This window comes from Solanum stenotomum, chromosome 7 (genome assembly GCF_019186545.1).
Source record: "Solanum stenotomum isolate F172 chromosome 7, ASM1918654v1, whole genome shotgun sequence".
NCBI lineage: Eukaryota > Viridiplantae > Streptophyta > Magnoliopsida > Solanales > Solanaceae > Solanum > Solanum stenotomum.
In genome coordinates this window covers 40,060,120-40,072,299 of record NC_064288.1, presented here as the reverse complement: position 1 = coordinate 40,072,299, position 12,180 = coordinate 40,060,120, and positions in this window count along the sequence as shown.

Sequence of the window (12,180 nt, the reverse complement as noted above, 5' to 3'; positions counted from 1 at the left end):
CAATTACTGCATTAATTCATGACAAGTATTTACAACCCAACAAATAAACTTTTTGCCAACTTTTTTTATACAGATCAAATGACTGCTTGGGTTAATACTGACTACTGAATCTTCTCAACATAAGGAAAGATTCTAGTGTCATGACAAAGGGAATCAAGCATTGCTTCAAGCCATAGGTTAGCACGTACTTGTCACGTACATGAGAGATTTTCCTAACAAAAATAAAAATTGCAGAGAACATATAAATAACATAACCAAATAAATGAAGAAAGTTGAACAAATATGCATTCATCCAGAATAAACAAAAAGCCTTCATAATCAACCACACCATGTACGTAGCTGCGATAATAGAAAGCATGTTAGCATCTACTCTCGTTGTATATTTTGAATCAAAAACAATGATAGAGTAACCTTGACCTACATTAATGAGGAAAACATAGTTGCTACTCTCACTGGTGAAAATGTGGAAAACAGTATATGACATACTCCAGTTTTTACTTTTGCATTAAGTTATCCGCTATCAATATAATAGATTATATTTCCAGCACACTGCCACTCAATGTACTACAATTTGCCTGTCTAGTCCCATATATTTTCTTAACTAATGAAAGAGAAATAACAAGCATATAATGACATCAAGTATTTTATGAAGAAAAATAGTATACATCGTTAACCATAGTGCAAAACAAATATTTTTATGGAGACAGGGCAAGTGCCAATTTAGTTTGGATTAATCGATAATATTTCCTTTAAGTGTTTCTCCAACTTTAAAGCAAAAATGAGTATATTTCCATGTACCAGATGTTGAAGAATATAAATAGGCTACATGTGTGAACTCAAAATTGTATCTTTTCTTGTGCTTGTCGTTCTTACTTTTCTGTGTTATTCATTTAAATTTTATCCCAATTTTTGAAGAATCTAATACCAAATAAAATCTATTCCTAATTTCAGAATTCAAAACCAAAATACTAGAAAAGAATCACTATTAAAACGTAAAATACTCAAAAATTGAAATCAAAATTCATGATTTGAAGAAAATTGCAAAACCTAATCTTTTTTCCACACACTAACCACCAATATACTAACCTATTACCTATTTATAAGCCCATCAAAAACCTGATCGTGTGTGAGTGAGATTAAATATGAAAAAAAATGATCAAAGTTCACAATTAAAAACAACAAATTTAAGATTATTTTTTTACAAAATCACGGATAAAAATCACACCTTGATGAGGAGAAATGTTGATTAAGCTTTGAAGCATTGATAGAGCAACCATGGTTGCAAGAGTTTAAAGCAATTGATGATTCTCTGCATGGAGGAAGAGTGGGAAAGATGGATCTGAAACAGAGGGCATAAAGACTCGATTACTGTTGTTTTGCATATGAAATAGCATACGTGGCTTGCTTCAAGTTAATGACAGTACATCTGTTAAGACAATAATTCAATACCTAGCTAAATAAGTCAAAATGTGTATACAACTAACTAAATTCCTAGCACTAACACTGCAACTATTGTATTAAACCAAAAAAACATATATGCAAACGGATCGACATAGCTAGTGACTTAAAAAATATAGTTTCAAATGAATGAACAACAACAGAATGAGAGTACCTTCGAAGTCTCACAAATCAGCTGAAAATCTCAAGTGCAATCACATATATAGAGGGGCAAACTGTATAACTGACTTCCTATCTAAATGGAGTCATAACTCCGACATTCTACAACAATTTTACACCTACAAGCAGTTGCCCAGGTTGGCCAAAGGAAGCTATGTTTTAGAAAAATTGGGTTTTACTAATTTCAGGAGGAAAAAGTTGAAAAGAATCAAACCATATTCTTTCAACAAATGCAGAAACATATTTATCAACATCCCACAAACACCTAGACACAAGAGTATCAAAACCCTAAATCTAAAATTTTGACTTACAAAGATAAAATTTCTTACCTGATAAACCTTATTCCAACAAAATCCTTTCCATGTGATAAAGCATTTTAGTGAGGCGTGTTCATTTGTGAAGTGTCTTCAACAAGAAATCATGAAATCGTGTTCTTCAGTGAGTAGTTCTTCAACTCTTCAATGAGAAATGGTGAAATTTGTTCTTCCGTTTTGTGAGAAAGTTGACGAAAATCTATTCTTTAGTTCTGTGAGAAAATCGTGTTCTTCAGGGATTTGGGGGAAAAGAAAGACTTACCTGATAAACCTTTAGCGATTTGGGGGAAAATCGTGTTCTTCATGTGAAGTTTTGTGAGAAAGTGAGAAAAGTTCTTCAGTTCAGCTAACGTGTGAAGAGATTTTCTTTTTGGGGGAAAAAGTAAATTTTAATGTTTTATGAAATATCTTTTTAGCTCAATAAGAATGGGAGGGAGAATTAAAAATGTTGAAGGGAATAAAATATTTTAGTGAAAACTTTAAGGCAACATATATAATGTGTTGTTTTTACAATTATAAAAATAGGAAACTTTAAAATATATGTAAATAGTTGTTGCCAATTATATCATACTTTAACAACACTTATAAAATGTATGTTATGCCAGTAAAGAGTACACTTTACAAGTATTGCCAATATTATTGCAACTAAAAGTTAAAAATTTTGGGCTACGCTTTAAAAACGTCTCCAAAAGTGTTTTAAGCAACACTTTAAAAGTGTTGTCCAGAATTAGTGTGGCCCTAGGCCTAAAATGTTGTAGTGATTCATTCTCGAATGAAGACTAAACTAGTTGGAGATGGAGGAAAAGAGCTGTAAACTCTACCACTAAACACTGGAAACTGATTTCTAACTGAACTAAGTTCCAAGAACATGCAAATACGCTGAAAGTTCAAGAACAACTGAAGGAACAAGATACTAAGACTGAATCTATGCATGAATGACTAAAAAATAGAAGCGAAACTATTACCTCAATCTGGAATGGAATCAGAAGAAAAGTGTAACGACTCGGAAAATGATAGAGTGAAACTAGAGCCTCACATGTGAGTTTGGAGTCGAGAACTTAATGAAATGATTATATTTGAATTTGACCGAAAAGTTCTTAAAAATGTGCTTCGGAAGTTACCGGAAACTTGTTTAGCGGTATATTTAAAGATCCATTTCGTTTTTCGAAAATCCGACTTCATATTCTTGTTTAGGGGGTCAAATTGAGTGGGAAATGGGTCTAACCCAAATTTTAGAGCAACCGTATCAAAATCCGAAATTTCCAAGTGAAGCCTTTTTCGAGGGTCTACTTTGGAGGGTCATATCTCCTAGCACACAAATTATTTGGGTGGCCATAATATATCCATGGAAAGCCCTTTGAGTTAGCTACCTAACGCACTTCGTTTCACCTCATTCGGAGTTCGGACGAAAAAGTTATGCCCATTTTCGTAAAGTCTGTCCGGCAGAGAAAGGCAATTTCCAGTAGCCGATTTTACTGTTCATTTTACTGTTCACCCGCCCCTTTTTTTTTTTCTAAGTGTTGGACCATTTTTTCCAAATGACATATATTATTTCCTATATACCATTAGTTCATTCCCATCCCTAAAAACATTTCCCTCACTTCTCAAATATTCTCTCCAACTCAAGAAGAAGAAGAAGTGGGAGCTAGGCTTTGGATTCAAGTCTTTCTTCATCAATTTCTTGCAAGATCATAGCAAAGGTATGGTGATCCTTCATCTAGGGTTAGCTTTCACCCTAGAGTCCATTCAAAGTTAGTTTTCAAAGGTTTCAAGTTCTTCAAAACCTAGGGCTTTTATTCTAACTCATGGGTTCCTTCTTCAAACGTTTTCAAATGGTTATTAATGACTTATTATGATTGTATTAGTATTTAAATGATGATTTATGACGAAAATACTCCATGAACCCATGATTTCTCTCTATTCCTAGTTTATGCCTTTATAAAGTGGGTTGCTTGATAATGAATGTATATGAATCGAACTTGTTTAAATGTCTTTAGATTGTTGAAGTATGTCATTACTCATGCTTATTTTATGGTGTATTGTTGGTGTATTGGTATGAGAGGCTTATGGCCTTAAAGGCATAGTATGAGAAATTGAAGTGTTATCATGACATTGTATGAATGAGAGTTCAATGAAGATAATGTGATCATGTTATGAATGTAAAGGTGTTGTTGTAGGTTGTTCACTGGTTTGGTTGCATAATTACTACCCTATTTTCCATGCTCTTTGATTTCATTACATGCCTTCAAGGTGTTTGACAAAATGTCCAACTATGGAGAATTGATGAATCGATGTTTTAAAGCTTGAGTTATGAGATGTATGGAAATTCCATAGATGTGTTGATGACACTCATGAATGTTGATGATAGAATATGAAGGATTCTTCAATGTAAAGTATACCTTGGATCGGTAGGCTAATGGCACCCTTCCATTAATGATAAGTAATGAACCTTGGATTCGGCAGGCCTATGGCACCCTTTCCATAAAGGTTAATGATGAGACTTGAATCGGCAGGCTTATGGCACCCTTTCAAGAGGAGTTAATGAGCTTTCCTAAATGTACCTTGAATCGGCAGGCTTATGGCACCCTTTCATGTGTTAAATAATGTACCTTGAATCGGCAGGCTTATGGCACCCTTTCATGTGTGATGATGTCAAAGTAATGAACTATTCTATGGGAATGTAGGCTAAGCACCGAGCGGATTTGGTTAGATGGAAACTCCCCCGACAGTTAGGCATGAGTTTCAATGATCGTCTACCTTATCCCATAAACTATGTGCCCGCATAGGAAGCTAGTGGATCCATTAAGCTATATATACCGGTCTTCCTTAGGCAAGTAGACCACCTCTTTTCGGTGTGGGGACTCATGACACCGGATTCCATGACAAGCTCTCATGGTCTATGTCGGTTAAACGCTTACTTCCCATCATGTGAGATTTCATTATGGTTTCTTGACAGGTTCTACAAAGTGTAGGTAGTAGTATGGGATGCTACCTATACATTGCACGAGTAGGCTTGGAGAGGGTCATAGTGAGTTTCTCTAAATCCTAATGACTGTGACATGAATGTACCCTAAATGAGGTTATTAAAGAATGTTGGCTCTTAAATGCTTAATATGTTATGCATGTTATACTTGGGTTATATTACGAGTTATTTTCCCTTGTCATGTCTTAATTAATGATATACCTCTTATGTATGAATATTGTGCAAAGGTGAAAGAAAGGAATGATAAGTTACTTTAAGTGACCTAAATGTGGTGCCTTAGTATGGATGGTGGTATGGGACGTCATCCATACATTGCACGAGGTATAGCATAAGGGTTTCTTGAGGTGAAGGTCCAAGGTAAAGGTTTTCATGTTGATATTGTTTAAAGGTGATATTATGACTTACTTGATGTTATACTTGTCTTGTATGTCTTTTATGCTATTGTTCATGATATTTCAAAAAGGTGGCATAATGCATGGTTTCTAAAAAAAATGTCCCCTTTAAAGCATGTTTTGCATGGTCATCATACTTAGTACATTTTTGTGTACTAACCCATATTCTTCATGTTTTTACTACAAGTGTAGGTTCCGGCAAGTGATCCCTCTTAGCTAGTTTGAAGTGTTGGATTGCTTTCCTCCAAGACTTGGCATGTCCTCATGGATTCGAGGATAAGACTTTTAAGTCCTTTTGTTCATGTAATAGACTTAATAGACTTCTTTTGATTGTAAAGGGCCGTGTCCCTACTTATGTTTTGTGATTGTGTCTAAGATGGCCACGTGAGACTTAGACTTCCGCTGTGTGTTTTTAAAGTTGTTTTAAGAAGTTTAAATGTGTGGATGTAAATAAGTTTTTTTTTATTATTCCGCACTATTTTCATTATTGAATGCAATGAATGACTATGTGGCTTGTATAAGACCCCTCGGGGTCGAGTACGCCTTGTTACGACTTGGGGGTGCTCCCGGGTCGTGACAGAAAGAGATGAGGATACTTGGCCTTCATTGATGCTTCTGCTTCCCAACTAGCTCCCTCTATGGACTGACTCCTCCACAAAACCTTCACTGAAGGAACTTCTTTGTTTCTCGACCTTCGAACCTGACGATCAAGAATCTCAATAGGCTCATCCTCATAAGTGAGACTATCCTTGACAACCATACTTTCTAAAGGTACTATAGATGCTGGATCACCCACACATTTCTTCAACAAAGAAATGTGAAAGACCACATGCATTGCTGCTAGTTCTGTTGGTAACTCTAACTCATAAGCCACTTTACCCACACTTTTTCAAGATCTTGTAAGGACATACATATCTAGGACTGAGCTTTCCTTTCTTGCCAAATCTCATCACCCCCTTCATTGGTGAAACTTTCAGAAAAACTCAATCATCAACTTGGAACTTCAATGCCCTTCTCCTTACATCTGCATAGGACTTCAGGCGACTTTGGGCTATCTTAATTCTATCTCTAATGAGTTTCACTTTCTCCATAGCATCATGAACTGAATCTGGCCCTATCAAGGCTGCTTCATGAACTTCAAACCAACTAACTGGAGATCTATATCTACGCCGATACAATGCCTCATAAGGGGCCATCTGAATATTAGAATGGTAGCTATTATTGTAGTCGAACTCTGTAAGAGGAATGTGATCATCCCAACTACCTTTGAAATTGATCACCTAAGCTCACAACATGTCCTCCAAGGTCTGAATGGTATGCTCTGCCTGACCATCCGCCTATGGATGAAATGTTGTGCTAAGATTAACCTAAGTACCAAGACCTTTCTGAAATGAATTCCAGAAATAAGAGGTAAACTGAGGACCTCTATCTGAAATGATAGACAAAGGAACCCTATGCAACCTGACTATCTCATTAATGTAAAGTTTGGCGTAGTCCTCCACCGAATTTGTTGTCTTAACAGCCAACAAGCGCGCAGACTTAGTAACTCTATCAACTATTACCCAAACAGAGTCATGTTTTCTGCGAGTACGAGGTAAACCTGTAATGAAGTCTATGTTGATCACTTCCCACGTCCAAGTAGGAATGTGGTACTGTTGAGTCATACCTACTAGGTTTTACTATTCTACCTTCACTTGTTGGCAATTAGGGGACTTAACCATAAAATCCGCTATATCCCTTTTCATACCATTCCACCAAAAGACTTCCCGTAGATCACGGTACATCTTATTGGCGCTTGGATGAATAGAGTACCTGGAGTTATGGGCTTCTGCAAGAGTCTACTGTCTAAACTCACCTACCTTAGGAACACATAATAGACCCTGATAGAGAAACACACCGTCTTCCCCTTGGGAGAAAGCCTCAACCCTCTACTGATGGACTGCACCCTTTAGTTGAAGCAATATATGATCAGTGTCTTGATTTTCCTTAACCTCTACTACCAATGAATATTCTGACGCATATTGAACTGTTACACCACCATATGATATGCTCATAAGGCGAATTCCTAAGCGAGCAAGCCTGTGAAGATCTTTTGCTAATTCCTTTCTTTCTTCCTCCACATGTGCTACACTACTCGTAGATAGTCTACTAAGAGCATCTGCTACTACATTAGCCTTACCAGGATGATTATGCACACTCATATCATAATCCTTGAGGAACACAAGTCATCTTCTCTGGTGAAGATTCAACTATTTCTAGGTGAACACATACTGAAGGCTTTTATGGTTTTTGAACACATCTACGTTAACATCACACAAGTAATGTCTCCAAATCTTAAGTGCAAACACCATCGTTGCAAGCTCGAGTTTATGAGTCAGATAATTCTTCTCATGCACCTTAAGCTATCTAGAGGCATAAGATATAACCTTACCTCGCTACATCAACACACAACCTAGGCTGCCTCTGGATGAATCATAATAGATCACATAAACGTCTGAACCCTCAGGTAGAGTCAAAACAGGAGTTGTAGTCAACATAGTTTTCAGTTCTACGAAGATTTTCTCACAATCATCTTACAACTAAAACTTAACCTTTTTTTGAGCTAACTTAGTCTAGAGAGGCTATGGATAGAAATCCTTCCATGAACCTTCTATAATAGCTAGCCAAACCCAAGAAACTTCTGATATTTGTATGAGAGGTAGGTTTGGGCCATTGTTTCATTGCTTCTATTTTTCTGAGAATCCACTCGGATCCCTTCGTTAAACACAATATGTCCAAGGAACGCAACAGACTGCAACCAAAACTCACACTTACTAAACTTAGCGAATAATTGGCGATCTTTGAGAGTTTTGCAGGACAACCCTCAATTGAGTCACATGTTCTTCTTCATTCCTAGAGTAAATGAGGATATCATCAATAAAGGCGATAACGAACAAGTCCAAACATTGTTTGAACACTCTGTTCATCAAATCCATGAAGGCTGCAGGAGCATTGGTTAGTCCAAATGACATAACTACAAATTCATAATGACCATACCGAGTTCTGAAGGCTGTTTTTGGAATGTCACTATCTCTGACTCCGAGCTAATGATAATCGAATCTGAGGTCTATCTTTCACAAATGACTAGCACGCTGAAGTTGGTCAAACAATTCATCAATCTTGGGGATGGGATACTTATTCTTGATTGTGACTTTGTTCAACTGCCTATAGTCAATGCACATCCTAAGAGAACCATCTTTCTTCTTCAAAAACAACACTGGTGCACCCCATGGGGAAATATTGGGTTTGATGAAACCCTTATGTATAAGGTCTTTCAACTGTTCTTTCAATTCCTTAAGCTCGACTGGAGCTATTTTTTAAGGAGAAATAAAAATAGGATGGGTATCTGGAAGGAGATCAATTCCAAAGTTGATTTCCTTTATGGGAGGAACTCTGGGAAGATCTTTTGGAAACACTCATGGGAACTCATTAACTACTGGAACCAACTCAAGAGTAGGGGTTTCGGAGCTTGAATCCTTAACCAAAACTAGATAATAGAGACAACCCTTAGAGATCATCTTTCTGACTTTAGGGTAAGAAATGAATCGACCCATAGGTTCTAAGCTACTACCCTTCCATTCTAAGATTGGTTCGTCTGGAAACTGGAAATGAAAGATCATTGTTCTACAATCGACTGAGGCATAATAGGAATGTAACTAATCAATGCCTAGAATGCCATCGAAGTCTACCATTTCTAACTCTACAAAATCTTCTGAGGTGACTTTTTGGGAGACTGTGATAGGGCAATTACTGAATTCCCGTCTAGCTATAACTGGGTCACCGACTGGAGTAGAGACCGAGATGGGTTCTGAGAGAGTTTCTGGACTGACATCGAAGTTTACTTCTATATAGGGAGTTACAAAGGAAAGAGTAGTCCCTGGTTATAACAAAGCATAAACATCTAAGTTAAAGACTCGTAACAGACGAGTGACTACATCAAGAGAATCTTCTTGATCCTAGCGAGCCTGAAGAGCATACAACCTTTTTTGGTGCTATCTGCCACCTGTACCAGATGAGTTACCTTGCTTAGTCGGGCGACCTGCTTGTGCTTTTGAAGTTGTAGACTGTGCCCTACCATTATTGCCTCCTTAACCTTGTTTCATAAAAGGACAATCTCTCAACCTGTGACCAAACTAACCACACCCAAAGCATCCTTCCCTTCTCGTAAGACACTTGCTCGGATGGTTCTTACTACATTTTGGACAAGTTGGGTAGGTTCTGGTGCCTGAAACACTCCCCTAACATTTAGAGCATGATGCCCTACCTTTATAATCTTGTCGAAACCTAGAAGATTGAACACTAGCTGATGAAGGTGCAGGAGCTGAAGACTTCTGCTGAAACTGCGAGCGATTTCCACCACCCGATTTATGTTGAGAATACTAATAGTTGCCTATCCTAGATTTCTTATTCTCCTTAGCTTGTTCCCTAAGCTTATCTCCCTCAACTTTCTAAGCATGAGTCATAAGCCTAGAGATGTTCATATTTTCCAACAACATAGCATTCCTACACTCTGTATTCACCAAATCGGATACCCCATACAGAAACTTGTTCATTTGAGCCCTGGAATCAGCAACCATGTGAGGAGCATACCTGGAGAGTTGGGTGAACTTGAGTCCTTACTCTTGGAATGTCATGTTACCTTGCCTCAAATTCATGAATTCTTGAGCTCTTTCCTCTCTCAACTCTCTTGGGAAGAACCTATCCAGAAATATCTCATAAAACACTCTCAAGTGATATGAGCCACATCCGCAGCCATGTTCGCTTTCCACTGAGTATACAAGATGTGAGCTACATCCTTAAGTTGGTAAGATGATAACTCCACCCTATCATTTCTAGTCACGTGCATCACTCCAAAGATCTTCTTGACCTCATGTATGAAGTTTTGGGGATCATCACCAATCTGCGATTCTAGAAACTAAGGAGGATTCATTCTAACAAAATCATAGACCATGGCTACAGTTGACCCATGATTAGCATTGGCAGGAACTGGGGCCTGTTGATTGTTATGCTTGGTCACACTCTAAGACAAAAGCTGAATAGTGTTCTGAAACTAAGCATTCAAAACTTCTTGATATGGGACTGGAAGAGCTACATTAGCATTTCGTGCATTAGCATTCCTTGTGTAAGCTCTACGAGAATGAATGATACTAAGTGCATAACGACAGATTAGAAGGAGGAAATTGGATCATACCTCACGCACGATAAGAGTAACAAATAGAGTGAAGTTTTCCTAAAACACTTCGTAGCCTCCCTCTCATTAGATGCGATGCACTTCACATCCATGAAAAAGGACTCTACTTAGTGCGACTTTTTAGACATCCTAGGACTCTTAAACCTATTGCTCTGATACAAAGTTTGTCACGCCCCGAAGCTACCTTAGGGCTCAAACACGGGACCTAGGATCACGAGTGACCCCAAGTTAACCCTGTTGGCATATCATATGCATACTAAATAAACTGACTTAAGAAATGATTGTGCGGAAGCTAAATCATGAGATAAACTAAAATGATGGTACATGCCCCAGCTAAACAGGACTCACTACTTATACTGCTGACCTGAAGATCGAGGACCGATCTATGCGTGATCTAGAAGTTGAGGACCTGAACCTACATCACGAGAAGATGTAATGCAGAGTATGCGTCATTACTTGAAAGGTACTAAGCATGTAGGATATAATAAAGCTGAATAAAAACATACCTAAACAAAGCATATAATTGAGCAATGACATGAGAGAAATATGATACTATGCTGAAATTACTGAACATGAAATGACTGAATGCAATGACCAAGTTTATAACATGTTGAGACTGAAATCTGACTGTAACTTATAACATAGTCAATGAAATAGAATCTGACTGTAAGGGAGCTACTAATAACTGACATAAAACCATATGAGCTAAATGTGGAATCCAATGTATAGGCCCCATCGAGAAGACCAAATATACCCTTCCAGAGGTATAGAGGAATGACTAGCGTGATCACTAAATTAATGCCCATAGAGGGGACTTACAACCTACCGGGCACGTAGTTCTAGGACTTAAGGGTGACTGACCCTAGTCCACTCGGTATTAAGCTACTCCCAATTGATTATGTAATTAACACATTATGACTGAATTTCTATAATACTGGATAGCTCAAAATATTTACAGACTTTCTGAAAATGCAACATTAATATAATGATAATGAAAAAATCTTAACTGACACTTGTATAACTGAGATAACTGACCTAGCATGTGTAAATCATGAACTAAAAGAACTACATAGCTAGGGTTCTGAATTTATGAAAGAATCTACGCAAAACAATACTAAAATCATGATAATTTGATTAGGAACATTAAAGTAACTAATTTATAATAGCTTGTTGAAATTATAGAAACCCTAGGTCTAGGTAATATGAAGAGAATCAAGAATCTGACTGAATTCTAGGGACCTAATGGGTTGAAGGAACCCACTAGTTAAATTCCACATACCCGGTGATGAATTCCATGGAGAAATCTTTCTATTTTGGGGCTAAAACTAATGAAAAACTGTTGCATTCTTGGAGAGAGGTTTGTTGACTCTTTCTTCTCTCTAGGTTCTAAGTTTTTTAAATTTTGGTAAATTAATCGCTTAGGGTAGATTCTAATTAAGTTACTAGGCTTAAACTGACCAAAACCACATAATTTAGGGGTTAAACAATGTAGTTTGGGGGTCCAATACATAGGGAAAAGACTAAATGACCCGTGACTTAAAAGCTGTCGGGGGTCACTGACGGACTAGACCGACGGACTGTGGATGAACCAACGGTCCGTTCTGGTAAACCATTGATAGGGTTCTAGTAGTTGAAATCAGGGGT